The 17,537-nt window shown below is 40.9% G+C and overlaps 2 non-coding genes across 2 annotated transcripts; both read left to right on the top strand.

The window, feature by feature from the left end:
* Positions 1-1,842: 1,842 nt before the first annotated feature.
* Positions 1,843-1,949, top strand: LOC120269734. Its single transcript, XR_005539373.1, has one exon. It is a non-coding gene; the product is annotated as a small nucleolar RNA R71 (small nucleolar RNA).
* A 9,777-nt stretch (positions 1,950-11,726) lies between these two features.
* On the top strand, positions 11,727-11,833 carry LOC120269816. Its single transcript, XR_005539450.1, has one exon. It is a non-coding gene; the product is annotated as a small nucleolar RNA R71 (small nucleolar RNA).
* Positions 11,834-17,537: the final 5,704 nt, after the last annotated feature.

Here is a 17,537-nt window from a genome sequence, read left to right on the forward strand (position 1 = left end):
TTATCGGGCTTCGGACCACCTAACAATGATACGTCCAACTTCTTCGGTTCACGTATGTCTCCAACAGCCTTGGATTGTTTCCCGTGGCATCTCCTAGCCCTCTTCATTTTCCAGAGCATCTTCTTCAAGATCCCCGGGGTAGATGCTACTTCTTCCGTCGATCCAAGCATCTTTACATCTTCATGTCCCTTCTCTTGGTCGGACAAACCTTCATAAGGATCCGGATTGAACATCTCCTGTATGTATTCATCAACAATCTCATCAGTAGTGTCTAGAAAATATAAAGTATCATCAAAATCGTGAGAATGCCGCATGGCCTCAGCAAGGCGGTATGTGAGCTTGTCATCTCCAACTCTCAAGGTGAGGTCTCCGCCATCCGTGTCAATCAATGCTTTGGAAGTCCACAAGAATGGTCTCCCAAGTATCAAGGGTACATCCACATCCTCATCAACATCTAGCACTACAAAGTCAACCAGAAAAATGTACTTGTCCACCTTGACAAGCACGTCTTCAATGATGCCTCTCGGATGTCGCACTGTTCGGTCCGCTAGTTGCAAAGTCATCCGAGTAGGCCTAGGCTCGCCCAAGCCTAGCTTTTGAAAGAAGGTGTATGGCATGACGTTGATACTAGCCCCTGAGTCTGCCAATGCTATTTCCTCACCAAGATTGCCAATATTACACGGAATGATGAAGCTTCCTGGGTCTTTCTTCTTGTTCGGCATGTTCTTTTGCAATACCGCCGAGCATGAAGCATCTAAAATCACTGAAGCACTCTCCTCCAACTTTCTCTTGTTAGTCAACAAGTCATTCAAGAACTTCGCATACTTAGGCATTTGGGCCAATGCCTCAACAAAAAGAATATTAATGTGGAGTTGCTTGAACAAACTCAGGAACTTCTTGTACTGTTCATCCCCTTGGTCAGTTTTCAATCTAGAGGGATAAGGGATTCTTGGCTTGAAAAGTGGGGGTACCACCTCTTTCTCTTTGCTCATCCCCTCTTCCACCTCTATAACGTCGGGTGTGTGTTCTTTTGGCATCTCCCTTGGAAGCCTACTTTTAACCTCACGACCACTTCTCAAAGTGATCGCCTTCACGTGCTCTCTAGGATTGGTCTCTATATTGCTTGTTAAGCTTCCATGTGGCCTTTCAGAGAGAGACTTCACAATTTAACCCACCTGATTTTCAAGGTTATGCAAAGAGGCGGTGTGGTTGCGAAGTGTAGCATCGACTGATTCAAACCTAGTATTTGCAGATTACACAAATCTAGACAAGTGCTTCTCTTTGTCAGTAATTCGGGTTTCCAAACCTGAGACTCTGTTTTCCACCTGAGGGGCTTGTTGTTGTTGGAAACCCGGTGGCCCCATGGCCTTTTGTGGACCTTAATTACTCCATGAGAAATTGGGATGATTCTTCCAACCCAGATTGTAGGTATTGCTATATGGATTTCCTTGAGGTCTCATGCCATTACCTACAAAATCAACATTCTCCACCGAAGAAACATCACCAATAGAGATCGGGCAATCAAAGGGAGCATGTCCTCCATCACACCCGATGCAATTAGTTACGGCAGGCACTCTATTTGAAGTTAGAAGATCTAACTTCTTACTCAAATTTTCCACTTGGGCTGCCAATGAAGTTACTACATCTATCTCATGGAGACCGGTCACCTTTTTCTTCTCCCTAGCATTCCATTCGTAGCTGTTTAACCCCATTTCTTCAATCAACGAACGGGCCTCACCGGGAGTCTTGCTACCTAAGGTACCTCCTGCTACCACATCCAAGAGTTGCCTTGTACTCGGCTTCAAACCATTATAAAAGGTTTGAACAATCATCCACTCTGGGAATCCGTTTTGCGGGCACTTCCTCAGGAGCTCCTTGAACCTTTCCCATGTCTCGAATAGAGACTCCAATTCCAACTGAACAAAGGATGAGATCTCGTTCCTAAGCTTTGCTGATTTTCCCGGAGGGAAATAACGGGTTAGGAAAGCTTTCACCATCTCCTCCCACATGGTAATTGATGCTCTAGGTAACGAGTGTAGCGACTGCTTCGCTCTCCCCTTTAGGGAAAATGGGAAGGCTCTAAATTTGATGGCATCATCCGTCACCCCATTTATCTTCAGCATATCACACACCTCGAGAAAGCTCTCTATGTGACTCTTTGGATCCTCATCGGCCAAACCATTGAATTGTGCGGACTGCTGCAACATGTGGATGAATGCTGGCTTCAACTCAAAGTTCTGAGGTGTAATCGGGGGACGGACAATACTCGATTGTGTCCCCAACACTGAAGGTCTGGCATAATCGGATAGTGTTCGCTGTTGCACACTCTGTTCTGCCATGTTTTCAGATTCTTATGCTTCCAAATCAGCTGGATTAGACTGTTCTTGCACATGCTCTTTCCTTTTTCTTCTAAGTGTACATTCAAGCTCAGGATCCCCTTCAATCAATATTGAGGGATTCCCTCGGGTCATAACCTGTAGCTGCAACCAAAAAGAAAGAAAAAGAAATCAGAATGATGATAGAATAAGAAGATATGAAATAGAATATATGGTGAAATAGCTAAGAAAACAAAGTGCAAAGTATCTCTAAACGCCTACTTCCCGGCATTGGCGGCAAAAACTTGACAAGGTCCCCTTACATATATCCCGCAAGTGCAAGGGTTTGTCGAAGTAATAATCCCGGGTGAGCGGGTATCGAATCCACAGGGAATAAGGAATAAAAATACTTAATTCGATTCTTAGCTATGTGAAAGATCAATGATGATAAGTGTGACAATGATTCAATTCTCAACAATAAAAACAACAAGTAAGAGAGCAAAAGTAAAGAAAGGGGGTAAGGCAATCGATAAAGATTGGGTACTCGGATAATGCTCCACCTAGGATAATTGTTTCAAGTGCAAGAACCCTCTATTATGCTTCCCTAATCAATGCAATGGTGAGTTATGGAAATCCTTAATTACATAGTCCCAAATCTAAGGTCAACTATGCCTAACACTATACATGTCCCGGAGAAGAAATCAAACAATCTCAATACCTCGCACTCGCATAGAGTTGCAATGAGCTCTAGGGATTCCAAGTGATAAATCTCTTCCTAATTATAGATCTAACCCTTTGGTCCAGGTGGAAGGCCCCTAACCACAATTGAGCCCTAGATACTAAGATCACCTCAACACTTCACTCCGTTGCACGTGTAACTAAGCCCAGCGGAAGTTCATCCCTTAGACCATTCACTCTATTATGGCTGCAAAGAACTCGAGGAATAGAGATAGAACCTATCACGTCGGAGGAGAAAGGGGACGCTCCTGTACTTCTCGACTCACCCTCTCAACCCTCTCCAACCTAGCTGTGTCTAACGCTCGTGGTGTGTCACTCACTCACAAGGTTACCAACGAGAATTCTCAACCCTAGTGTCACTCTAGGGGAAATATTTATACAATCAAGCGTTCAAAGTTGGAACTCACAATAAACATCAATTAATTGAAAGCATAATAAAGAGATTCAATGAAACAAATACATCCTAGATTTCACAATACCCAAGTACCCACTAGGGGTTTAGCTCTCCATGGAGCTAAGTACAATCAAAGAAATAGAATGTAAAAGCAATGAATCCATAAAGAAACCCCCTCGATAGTCGTGTCGATGGTCTTGTCGAAAGTCCTCTACTCGTCGTCCAAGGATTCCCTCGTCCGGTATAGGATACGCCTCGACGGATGGTCCCCTACCAACCTTCTTCCTAAGGAATGGCGATATAGGAGCCGTAGAACCTAACCAAAACCTTGGCCAATACCCCTCAAAACCCTAGCCGAAGCCCTCTCTTAAGTTGGGGAAAAGATGGAGAAAAGAATACTAAAATCGGGGTTTATTCGGATTTAAATAGGGCTGGAATCGGGCGACTACACGGGCGTGGATGCTTCATGCGCCCGTACGGAATTTTCACATGAGCGTGGATAATTTCCACACGCCCGTGTGGATTCTCTGAAATCCTGTTTTCTCAGCCGACTGTGAACAGTGCTGTTACAGTACTTGCTACCGTGTTGCTACATTACTCTGCTACAGTATCCGGCCTAAATAGCTTCCCAAATCCATACTTTCATCGGAGTAACGCAAACGGGCACACGTTCACGTCGTGGATCACTTACTTCTTCAATGATAGGTACGTTGGTGGAGATCTTGTTCTATGTGCATAAGTTGAAATGCTCGAGTGTGACTGCCTTTGTGCCCCTCCAAATAGATGTGCCAAACTCAAATATGAGGAGGTTGGCACACACTCTACCATCTCACATCGACCTATGTCTTTCCGTTTGAACCTTAGCAAGATTTCCTCCAACATCGGTGCATTGTAATCCACATTGGCTTCTTTCCTTCATACTTGGCCTCACAAGCCTACCTGCACGAAAGTAACATAAAAACACACATATTAGTGTAAAACCTCAGAAAAGTAATGCTCAACATAAGGAATGAATGCTTTGCATTCATATCGCACAAGTACTTATCAAACGTCAACACTATCAAATCTGGAGTATGATCAGTTAAACTCGAAGAATGCTAGCACCTCCAGCATCAATGTGCGGATAGTTGGCCCTCGAATCGATAATAATCTCCTCCAGCTTCCCACGGCCAACAGCTCATCAATCTCATCAGCCATCTCATCACCTCGTTTAACCTCTCTCAGCACACTCAAATCCACAAAATGGGACTATCCAAATCAGAGTCTCAACAAATGCTCAAATCAAGCGTGATGCTCGGTAATAGAAAAATCTATGTACGATATCTGAGGGCCATATCTGCATGATTTGAAAATAAAATTAATTATAAACACTTACAGATTAAAACAACTGAAATCCACATGGTCATGTGGAAATTCCACACGCTCGTGTCGATCCACGGGCATGATACCCGCATGGCCACCATGCTAGAAGCTAAAAAATACATCAAAACTCTATTTCTAAACTCATTCTAAGCATGCCCAGACCATATAAACATAGAAACGAAGCAACATTTACCATTTTAATTAATTAAAATCAAGTGTGGTGAAGAAGAAGAGAGAAAAAGGGTTTACCGATGAGATGAAGATAAAAATGTCAAAAATGGCCTGAAAACACAAATAAAACCTCTCTAAAATTATTGAGCGAAGTCAGGAGAGTGATTGAGAGTGTTCACTGAATGTTTGGGAGTGAGAAGGTGAAGAAATGAGAAGAGGTTTTAAAGAAAACCCGCATCTCTTGGAGTTCAGTACATCCACACCGGCATGTGGAAATTACCCATGCCCGTGTGACTCCACACGAGAGCTTCGTAATGGCAGACACACACCCCTATGTGCTCTCAGTATAGCACACTTTATCTCTGAAAACATCCACACGGGCGTGTGGAAATTCTCCATTCCCATATGCCCGATCCAAGAGGGTACCCACACCCCCTATGGCTTCTCTGTCCAACCTAGAAATTCTTCTAACTGTTTCACACACCCATGTGGAAATTATACAAGGGCGTGGATCTTCGCAGGGCCACTCACTGGGACATTCACACGCCCCTGTATCTTCTTGGGATGGAGGAGAACTATTTGCAGCAATTCACATGGAAGTGTGGAAGTTACCTAAGCCTGTGTGTAGTTCAAAGGGTCAAACACAGGGGCAGACACACGCCCCTGTGTCCTCTCGGGATGAGCTCTGAATATAAACACACGCCCATGTGGAATATTCATATGGCTGTGTGTTTTCTCTGGAATACTTAGAAAAAATCAGAGACTTAGCAGAAAATTCCTAAACATTTACTCATTCTCAAAGCCTGTCTATATTATGCAAAAAGTAACCAGAGAAACATAAATAATACACTCAAACAACCAAGAAACATCACCAAAACACAATTAAGCACATGAAAACACCAAAGATCCACGAAAAAATCACAAAAATAGCATGTAAAAAATAAAGACACCCACACCTAAACTCTTATTCATGCAAACGCTAACTAAAGCCTAGAAAAATAGTAAAGACTTTGGTTCCCTCGCAAGAAGCAATTGTTTAATGTCACTTAGCTTGACGTACATTGTCTTACCTCATGGGGGCTCTCAGAGAAAGAATATTTCCTTGTCATCTTTACTTATCTCCGCACCAAAATAAGGTTTTAACCGATGACCGCTCACCTTGACTATACCTTTCTCCGGATGAGAAATTTCAATAGCTCCATGGAGTGACAACTCAGTTACAGTATATGGCCCAAATTATTTGGACTTAAGCTTCCCTATAAATAGCCTCAGGAGAGAGTTGAACAATAACACTTGATCACCGACCTTGAACTCTTTTGTGTTTTTTATATGCTTATCAAGCCACTTCTGAATTTTCTCCTTTTAAATCCTTGCATTCTCATATGCCTTCATTCTCCATTCATCCAACTCATTTAGGTGAAGCATTCTTTGTTACCCCACCTTGCCCAAGTCAAAACTCATGGCCTTGATGGCCCAATAGGATTTACACTCTAACTCCACGGGCAAATGACACGATTTACCATATACCAAGTTATAGGGGGTGGTCCCTATTGGAGTTTTATATGCCATTTTGTGAGCCCAAAGTGTGTCATCCAAGCGTTCCGACCAATCCTGATTTCCTTGTTCTACAGATTTTGTCAAAATTCTCTTAAGCTCTCTATTTGTGACTTCCACCTGACCACTCGTCTGTAGATGGTAGGAGGTAGCAAGGCGATGATGCACTCCATAGTGCCTTAGCACTTTCTCAAGCTGAGTGTTACAAAAATGAGTCCCTTGCTCACTAATGATAATTCAAGGGGTCCCAAATCGAGTGAACAACCTCTTCAAAAATTTTACCATGGTCCTATCATCGTTAGATGGTAAAGCTTGAGCTTCCACCTATTTAGAGACATAGTCAACCGTAACCAGAATGTATTGATTACTGTTAGTCTTTTTAAATTGGCCCATAAAGTCAATTCCCCAAACATCAAATACCTCACAAAATTGAATTGGATTCTTAGGCATTTCATCCCGCCACAATAGATTTCCATCCCTTTGACAACTATCGCATCGAAGAACAAATTGATGTGCATCCTATAATAAAGTTGGCCAATAAAATCCGGTAGCCAAAGCCTTTTCAGCAGTTCTACTTCAAGCATAATGCCCCCCAATTGGCCCGGAGTGACAATGTGCAAGAATATTCCACCCTTCTTCCTTTGATACACATCTTTGAACTACATGATCTGCAAAAATATGGAACAAGTACAGATCATCCCAGAAATAATTCCTCAAATCACTGAAGAACTTCTTCTTTTGCTGGAATATGAGGCCATGCTTAAGTACTCTCCCTGACAAGTAGTTTGCAAAATCGGTGAACCGTGGAGTGCCCTCTAATTCTGAACTCTGAACTACATACAAGTGTTTCTCGAGAAAGTAATCATTAACCTCTTTGCTAGCTGGCCCTTGACCTTCATACCCTTCCAATCGAGATAAATGGTCTACAACCACATTTTCGGTTCTTCTCTTGTCTTTTATCTCCATATCAAACTCTTGCATCAATAGGATCCAACGAATCAACCTTGGTTTCGCATCAGCCTTGTTCATTAGATATCGGAGTGTTGAGTAATCGGTAAATACAGTGACCCTAGGCAAGATAAGGTATGGTATAAACTTGTCGAAAGCAAACACCACTGCTAACAACTCTTTTTCTTTGGTTGTATAGTTCTCTTGAGAACTTGTGAGAGTCTTGCTGGAATAATAGATCAGTCAGAATTGCATATGTTTCCTCTGACCCAAAACTACTCCAACAGCATAATCACTAAAGAGCAAAGTATCTCTAAAGGCCTACTCCCCGGTAATGATGCCAAAACATTGACAATGCCCATTGTGTGTAACCCGCAAGTACACAGGTTTATCGAAGTAATAAATCCGAAATGGGTGGGGTATCGTATCCACAGGGAGTAGGAATAAAAATACCAAAATTGCTACTTAACCAAGTGAAGATGAATAATGACTATGTTGATAAAGTGTAATGTAAGCAGAAACAAAAGAAATAAGAATGAGAGGCCAAAGTAAGTGAGAGAACATATAATCGATAGAAGTGGGGTACTCGGACAATGCTCCCCCAAGGACTAATGTTTCAAATGCAATACCTACTATTATGCTTCCTAACTAATGCTTAATGAGTCGTGGAAATCCTACAGTACATGGTTATAAACCTAAGGTCAACTGTGACTAACTCTACACTATGTCCCGATGGAGAAATCGCTCAATCTGAACACCGCTTGCTATGCAAAGTTGCATGGAGTTCTAGGGATTCCAAGTGATGAACCCTATTCCTATATGTAGATCTAACCCTTTGGTCCAGTCGAAAGACCCCTAGTCATAATTAATCCCCAGAACCTAAAGTCACTTCAATGCTTCACTCTGTTGCTCGTGTAACTAAGCCCCAGCGGAGTTCATCCTTTAGTTCTTTACTCTATTGTAAACGCGAAGAATTCTAAGAATTGGAGGTAGAATAAATCACACCGGAGGAGAAAGGGGACGCTCCGCAACCTCTCGACTCACCCTCTCAACCCTCTCCAATCTAGCTTTCTCTAACCCTCGTGCCGTGTCACCCATCCACAAAGGTTACCAAGATGAAATCTCAACCCTAGTGTCACACTAAAGGGGAAATCATTCAATAAGCATTCAAGATTGAAACTCAATTAAAACATCAATTAAAGAAAGCATAATAAAAGGTCAAAAGAACAATAACATCCTGGGGTTTACAAAATCCAAGTAACCACTAGGGGGTTTATCTCTGCATGGAGCAAGATATAATCAATAATGAAATTGAAAGTAAAACAAGTAATGCATAATAAAACCCTTCGGTATTCGTGTCGATACTGTTGTCGAGTAGCCCCTTCTTCTCCAAAGGTTTCATTGTCCGGCCTAGGGCACACCTCACCGGATCGGTGCCGACCAAAAGCTCCCCAACAACCTTCTTCCAAGAGAAGCGCGGTATAGAATCCATAGGACTACTTCAAAGACTTGCCTAAAGCCTCTTAAAACCCTAGCCGATAGCCTCTCAAAAGATAGAGAAAAAATGGAGAGAAGGGTAAAAAATTCTTCCATAAATTGTCTTTGAATCGCGACTTAAATAGGTCGGGGAATCGGGGCATCCACAGTCCAATGTGAATTCTCCACATGGGCTTGTGGAATTTCCACAAGAGCATGGGGAATTTCTACAATCCCGTGTGGATTCTCTGGAAACCCTGATTTTTCGGCTAGTCGTGAACGAAAGAATCGCTATAATGTATTGTTACAAGGATTTGCTATAGTACCGCTACAGTACTCCATCAAAACACTCCTAATTCCACACTTTTCATCGAGGTAACATAAACAGGAACATGTTTATGCCATAGATAGCATTTCTTCTTCAATCAAAGGTCTTATTTGTGAAGATCTTCCTATCAATACACAAGTCAGGATACACAAATGTTACTGCCTTCGTACCCCTCAAACTCATTGTAATGACTTGAATCCATGGAGGTTGGCACACTTTCACATATCTTAGAGCTCACTTGTTTCTTCGCGTTTGTTACTTCCAAGATTCCACCAAATAGTACCTTCACGATCTACTTTTGGCTTCTTTTCTTAATACTTAGCTTCACAACCCTACATGCGCAAAAGAACACATACACATGTATTAGCGCTTAAACTTGATAAAATTAATGGTCAACGTAAGTAAAGAACAGTTCGCATTCTTAACACACAAGCACTCATCAGCAAGCAATGAAATGAAAAGATTAAAACTCAAATCAACTTTGATTAACTAGAAACATAAAGCAAATCAATACAAAAAAATAGATCTTAGGGTTCACATGCCCAAGTACCTACTAGGGTTTAGCCTTCCATGGGTAAGTTATAAAATAATGATTAATAAAATGAAAAGTAACAAAATCCATAGGGAAAACCCCCTTCAATTCGTGATGATTGACATTGATGGGTAGTTGAACATCTTGAAAGATTCCTTTCCAAAGCTAGGTCATCGGTGGCTTCCAAAATACTATGAAGGCAGAGGAAACTATCAAAGTTGGTGAAGAACACCCTCCAAATCAGCAAAGACCTCCTCTCCAAACCCTAGCCGTCTCCCCCATCAAAAGCTGCACAAAAGATGTCAAAGAATAAGACAAGAGGGCTATTTAAAGGCACAAAATGCGTATGTCACGTGCCCCACGCACCCATGTGGATTTTCCACGCTCCCGCGTGGGCCACAAGAATTTCCACGCGTGTGCATGAACAATACTTTTGCTACTGTACTGCTATAGTAAAATTTCTACAGCGTTTTCGCTACAGTGCTTTTCACAAACGTGGTCCAAACATTCTTTCTTGAGGCCACATAGTCAGGCACACGATCATGTGATAGGATATAAGATTTTTCTTCATTGACATGTATTTGAGAGATCTTGCAATCTTCACAAAGAGAAGGAACATGAAGATGTGACTGCCTTTGTGCCCTTCCAAATAGTGAATTGACATGTCTTAGTCTTTGAATTGCACAAGAACTCTGAACATTGTGACTTTATAGCCTATCTTTGCTCCCTTTTAATTCTCCAAGGCATTCACAAACTAATTGCACGAAATAACACCAAATGCACAATATGCGACATAAACCATGGAAAAATGATGCTCAATGCTTGTAAAACATATATAAAAATATGTCTACTAAAGCACTTATCAAAGGCCTCTTTGCTCACACGACCGGCACATAGGTATATTCATGTTATTCTTAGCAAGTCAGTGACAGGACTTGGAGATGGTGCAGGCTAACTTCGTAGGACCAATCTTTTATATCTGCATTCCATTGCACATGGAGTTCTCCTCCATTTGGGATGTGTCATCACCGATTATCTCTATCACCAGAGTGAGTACTTGCAGTTAGGAGCACTGTTTGTTGGACCCTACATTAGCCATCTCATGTTCAAGATGGTCTGATCTGCTCGGTCAGAGGCAAGGAGAAGATTAGTAACCCAGGACCATTGGGACTGGTCACTCTCCGTTTGATCAGCATCCCATGTGGCCTTTCGGAAAGAGATTTCGCAATTTGCCCCACTTGATTTTCAAGATTGTGCAAGGAGGCGGTGTGATTGCGAAGTGTAGCCTCGACTGATTCAAACCTTGTATTTGCCGATTGAATAAATCTAGCCAAGTGCTTCTCCAAATCCGTCATTCGGGTTTCCAAGCCTGTAATTCTGTTTTCCACTTGAGGGGCTTGTTGTTGTTGTTGGAACCCCGATGGCCCCATGGTCTTCTGTGGTCCTTGATTACTCCATGAAAAGTTGGGATGATTCTTTAACCGTGAATTGTAGGTGTTGCTGTATGGATTCCCTTGAGGTCTCATTCCATTACCTACAAAGTCAACATTCTCAACTGAAGAAACATCACCTATGACGATTGGGCAATCGGAGGGAGCATGTCCTCCACCACAACCGGTGCAATTGGTCACGGCCGCAACTCTATTCGAAGCTATAAGATCTAGCTTCTTACTCAAACTCTCCACTTGGGCCGCCAATGAAGTTACCGCATCAATTTCATGGAGACCGGCCACCTTTTTCTTTTCCCTAGCATTCCACTGGTATCTATTTAACCCCATTTCCTCAATCAATTGACGAGCCTCATCGAGGGTCTTGCTACCTAAGTTACCTCCTCGCACGCATCCAAGAGTTGCCTTGTACTCGGGTTTCAAACCATTGTAGAAGGTTTGAACAATCATCCACTCTGGGAATCCGTGTTGTGGACACTTGCGCAGGAGTTCCTTGAACCTTTCCCATGTCTCAAATAAAGACTCCAATTCCAACTGCATAAATGATGAGATCTCATTCCTAAGCTTTGCTGATTTTCCGGGAGGGAAATAACGGGCTGGCATAATCGGATAGTGTTCGTTGTTGCTCATTTTGTTCTGCCATGTTGTCAGATCCTTCTACTTCCAAATCAGCTGGATTAGGCTGTTCTTGTACAGATTCTTTCCCTTTCTTTCGAAGTGTACGTTCAAGCTCAGGGTCTCCTTTAATCAATATTGATGGATTCACTCGGGTCATAACCTAGAGCTGCACCAAAAGTAAAGAAAAAGAAAATCAGAATGATGATAGAATAAGAAGATATGAAATAAAATGTGTAGTGAAATAGCTAAGAAAACAAAGTGCAAAGTATCTCTAAACGCCTAGCTCCCGCAGCAGCGGCAAAAAAACTTGACAAGATCCCCTTGCTTATATCCCGCAAGTGCAAGGGTTTGTCGAAGTAATAATCCCGGATGAGCGGGGTCGAATCCACTGGGAGTAGGGAGTAAAGACACTTAATTCGATTCTTAGCTATGTGGAGTATCAACAATGATAAGTGTGGTAATGTTTCAATTCTCAGAAATTAAAAGCAACAAGTAAGAGAGCAAAAGTAAGGAGGAGGCAAGGCAATCGATAAAGATGTGGTACTCGGATGATACTTCTCCCAGGATAATCGCTTCAAGTGCAAGAACTCTCTATTATGCTTCCTAATCAATGCAATGGTGAGTCGTGGAAATCCTTACATACATAGTCCCAAATCTAAGGTCAACTATGCCTAACTCTATACATGTCCCGGAGGAGAAATCGAACAATCTCAACACCTCGCACTCGCATAGAGTTGCAATGAGCTCTAGGGATTCCAAGTGATAAATCTCTTCCTAGATTTAGACCTAACCCTTTGGTCCAGGTGGAAGGTCCCTAGCCACAAGTAAGCCCTAGATACTAAGATCACCTCAACGCTTCACTCCATTGCATGCGCAACTAGGCCCTAGCGGAGGTTCATCCCTTACACCATTCACTCTATTATGGCCGCAAAGAACTCGAGGAACGGAGGTAGAATCTATCACTTCGGAGGGGAAAGGGGACGCTCCTGTACCTCTCGACTCACCCTCTCAACCCTCTCCAACCTAGCTTTGTCTAACACTCGTGGTGCGTCACTCACTCACAAGGTTACCAACAAGAACTCTCAACCCTAGTGTCACTCTAGGGGAAATGTTCATACAATCAAGCATTCAAGGTTGGAACTCACAATAAATATCAATTTATTGAAAGCATAATAAAGAAGTTCAATGAAACGAATACATCCTATGGTTCACAATCACCCAAGTACCCACTAGGGGTTTAGCTCTCCATGAAGCTAAGTACAATCAAAGAAATAGAATGTAAAAGCAATGAATCCATAAAGAAACCCCCTCGATGGTCGTGTCGATGGTCTTGTGGAAAGTCCTCTACTCATCATCCAAGGATTCCTTCGTCGCGTATAGGATACGCCTCGATCGAAGCTCCCCTACCAACCTTCTTCCTAATGGAATCACGATGTCGGAGCCGTACAACCTCTCTAAAACCTTGGCCAATACCCCTCGAAACCCTAGCCGAAGCCCTCTCACAAGTCGGGGAAAAGATGGAGAAAAGAATACCAAAATCGGGGCTGAACCGGCTTTAAATAGGGCTGGAATCAGGCAACTCCACGGGCGTGGACGGTACACGCGCCCGTGCGGAATTTCCACACGGGCGTGGATAATTTCCACACGCCCGTGTGGATTCTCTGTTTCTCTGATTTCTCGGCTACGTGTACATGACTTTGCAGTCTCTGCTACTGATACATTGCATACTGACAAAAAAATGGGACTTTCACTTTCAGTGCCTCATATAATATATAGTTGGTGGGGTTCTTGTTCTTGTATGCATAAGACGGAATGCTCGAGTGTGACTGCCTTTGTGCCCCTCCAAATGGATGTACTCACTCGAATGCGAGGAGGTTGGCACACACTCTAGCATCTTACACCTGTCCTATGTCTTCGCGTTTGAACCTTAGCAAGATCTCCTCTAAAATAGGTGCATTATGATCCACATTGGCCTATTTCCTTCATACTTAGCTTCACAGCCCTACCTGCGTAAAAGTAACATAAAAACACACATATTAATGTAAAAACCTGAGAAAAGTAATGCTCAACATAAGGAATGAACGCTTCGCATTCATATCGCACAAGCACTTGTCACTCACGTAGCCAATGGCGGTTCACCTTAGTTGCAATGGTTGTATTCTTAAGTTAGGAGAATTTTTAACATTGAATTTACTCATGCTCTAGTTTTTTTACTTGAATTTTTTTAGGAATTTTTTTGCACGATTGACACTTGTTGCACTACTCGCTCATTAAACCTTATGGAAACTCAAGTTCGATATTTAAGGGACAAGTTAGTTTTGTTTCTTGTGTTACTTTTTTGTTTTTGCTAAAAAATAATATATTGGAAAAAGAAAGAAAAATGTTCGTTTTGGTTTGTGCGTTTGGGGGTAAAAAGAGCTACCACCTATGAAGTATGAAGCTACTCTCATAAGTAAGATACTAGTTATACCCTAATGAGAGAAAGAGCTATCTCATGGGATGAATGAAAGCTACTACCCCGGTAGAAAGAGCTACCACCTCGGAAGTGTGAAAGCCACCTTAGCGGCCGCTTCGGAAAGGGCTACCTTAGAGGATGTGTGAAGCTACTACCGTCTCTTTGCTTTGTTTTGTATATAAATATGTCCCTTATGCGTAGAACTTTGAGGAGTATACGTTAGGTCGACTTGAGTGAGTCTACACACACTTGCATGATTTTGGGTTTGTTGTCTTTTTTGATTCGTGTTTTTAGCTAGAGCATTGATTTTTTGTATTTCGTGTTGAAATTCCCGTTACTTGTAGAATGTTTCCCTTGCATGCTTTGGTGAACCTAAGGCCAAGCACTTTCATTATTTCCTTCTTATATGCTTTAATGGTTTATTTTTTCTTGAGGACATGCAAAATCTTAAGTGTGGGGGAGTTTGATAAGTGCTTGTGTATAGTAATATGGAGTATTCTTTTCTTATGATGAGTATTCTTTTTCTCAGATTTTATTACTAGTACATGTGTATTTGTGTTTTTTTGTGCATGTAGGGTTGTGGTGACAAGTATGGAATAAAGAAGCCAAAGTAGATTGCGTTTGCACTTTGTTGATGGAATCTTGGAGAGAATAAATGTTGCAAATCACTGTAGCAATTTACTATAGCAATCACTGTTCACATGCAGCTCAAAAACGAATTTCTACAGATTCACACGGGCGTGTGGATGGATGCCCCATTCAAGCCCTATTTAAGTCGTGATTTCAGTCCAATTTAGGGATCCATATTTCCATCCTTTGGCCTATGTTTTCTTACCTTTGGAGGCGCCCACGGCTAGGGTTTGGAGAGATTTTGGCTAGGCTTTTGGAAAGGTTTACGGTCTTCTACACCGCGTTTTCTTAGGAAGAGAGCTATTGGGGGAGCTTTCATCGGCACCGATCCAGCGAGGTGTTCCCTAGGCTTGACGAGGCGACCTTTGGAGAAGACGCAACCACTCCACAAGCCTATCGACACAAACACCAAAGAGGTTTTATTCATGGATTGCTTATTTTTACTTTTGATTTCATTATTGGTTGCATTTTGCTCCATGGGCTTGTAAACCCACGGATGATATTGTTTTTTGACCTCTTATTATGTTTCATTAATTGATATTTTAATCTTGAATGCTTGTTGAGTTGATTTTCCCTTAGTGTGACACTAGGGTTGAGAATCCATTTTGGTAATCCTTGTGGATGAGTAACACACCATGAGGGTTAGACAATACTAGATTAGAGAGGGTTGAGAGGGCGAGTCGAGAGGTAGCGGAACATCCCCTTTCCCCTCCGGTGTGATTTATCCTACCTCCACATTCTAAGAGTTCTTTGCAGTCATAATAGAGTGAAGTGCTAAGAGACGAACTCCACTGGGACATAGTTGAGCAAGAAACAGAGTGAAGCGTTGAAGTAATCTTTAATATCAGTGGCTTAATTGTGACTAGGGGTCTTTTTCCAGGACCAAAGGGTTAGATCTATTTTAGGGAATAGAGTTTATCACTTGGAATCCCTAGAGCCTAAAGTGACCTAGAATAATGTGAGGTCTCCAGACTGAGAAATTTCTCCACCAGGGCATAGTTTAGGGTTAGTCACCATTGAGCATAAGTTTTGGGACCGTTTGTTTAAGGATCTCCATGACTCATTAGACATAAGTTAGAAAACATAATGATTTGTGTTGCACATGAAACAATAGTCCTAGGATGAACAATATCCCTGTGCCCCATTTATCGTCGATTTTCTCTCCTATCTTTTATGTGCACCTCCTTCTTCTTTTCTTATTTCTATTTGCATTGATTCTCATTCACATCACTATTGATTCATTTTCATTCTAGTTAAATAGCAATCTTTGTGTTTCTAATCACTATTCCTTGTGGATTCAACTACCCACACACCAGGGTACTATTACTTCGACAGACCTGTGCTCTTGCGGTACACACGCAAAAGGGCATTGTCAACCATCATGGTTAGTATTTTATTGTCCTTCACAAAGAATAAATTCATACTACATCACAACTCATATGCTCTCTATGTTTGTCTCTATGTATGTTGCTTTATTCTCTACCCTTAGATAAAAAAAGTTATAATCAACACACCTATATAGAAACTTGCTATCCTGGTTAGAGAAAGACACTCTTCTAATCTTGCTCACATTAAATTTCAATAATTTATCAATATCCTAAATGTTATATAACACCAAATATTAATACATAATTCTTGCACCCATTTTAAGCATAAATTTAATTTAGATTAGCTTCAAAATCAGGCTCGAGATCAATATCTCAAATCAATTATGATTTTCACATTTCCTTCCTCATGTAGTTGGCTTTAATCCTATCAATAGCTTAATACATTCTTTACTCCAATTATATCATAATTAGCAAAAAGCTTAAAGGGATCATGAGAGTTGCTAAGTGTAATACTTATGATATGCTTGATACTAAGTTAAGTTTAAAAGAGGATGAAAAGATATTTATAGATTAGCTAAATCTAGAGAAAGAAAACAGGGGAATTTAGATAGGGTGAGGTGTGTAAAAATTGAAGTTAATAAAGTACTACTGAAAGATGTTTGAATTAAGTAAATGTGGGCAGAATACTTTTGTGGATTTTTTAATATGTATCATGAGTGGAATAGTACTAAATACACATTAAGTATGTTAGGAATAGTACTAGAGTTAGTGAAATTAAAGCTGACCTTGTAAAGATAAAAGTAGGAAAAGATTAAAGTGATGGACATAAATTCTCATTCTGGTAAACAAAATACATGCTTTTTGTGTAAATAACTTGAGCATCATAGAACTATTTGCCTACTACGAGATAGAAATATGTAATATAAGCAGTGATTGATATATTTTCTATTTGTACTTGAATATAATATATGTTTTTTAAATGCAAATAAGTTATTCAATCAATAAAATCATAAATAAATAAATAAATATTTGTTTATCAAGATATTTTTTTAAAAAAATATTCTAATGGGAAGCAAAATTAAAAATAATAATTTAAACAAATATTCTAACTGGGAAGAAAATTAAAATAAAAATAGGTTTTAAAAATGTGAAAAATGCTTATTATTTTAATATAATATATTTTTAAAATGAATAAGATCTTAAAAAAGAAATAACAATTTTTTAAAAAAATTAATTAAAA

Source organism: Dioscorea cayenensis, chromosome 9, assembly GCF_009730915.1.
Source record: "Dioscorea cayenensis subsp. rotundata cultivar TDr96_F1 chromosome 9, TDr96_F1_v2_PseudoChromosome.rev07_lg8_w22 25.fasta, whole genome shotgun sequence".
NCBI lineage: Eukaryota > Viridiplantae > Streptophyta > Magnoliopsida > Dioscoreales > Dioscoreaceae > Dioscorea > Dioscorea cayenensis.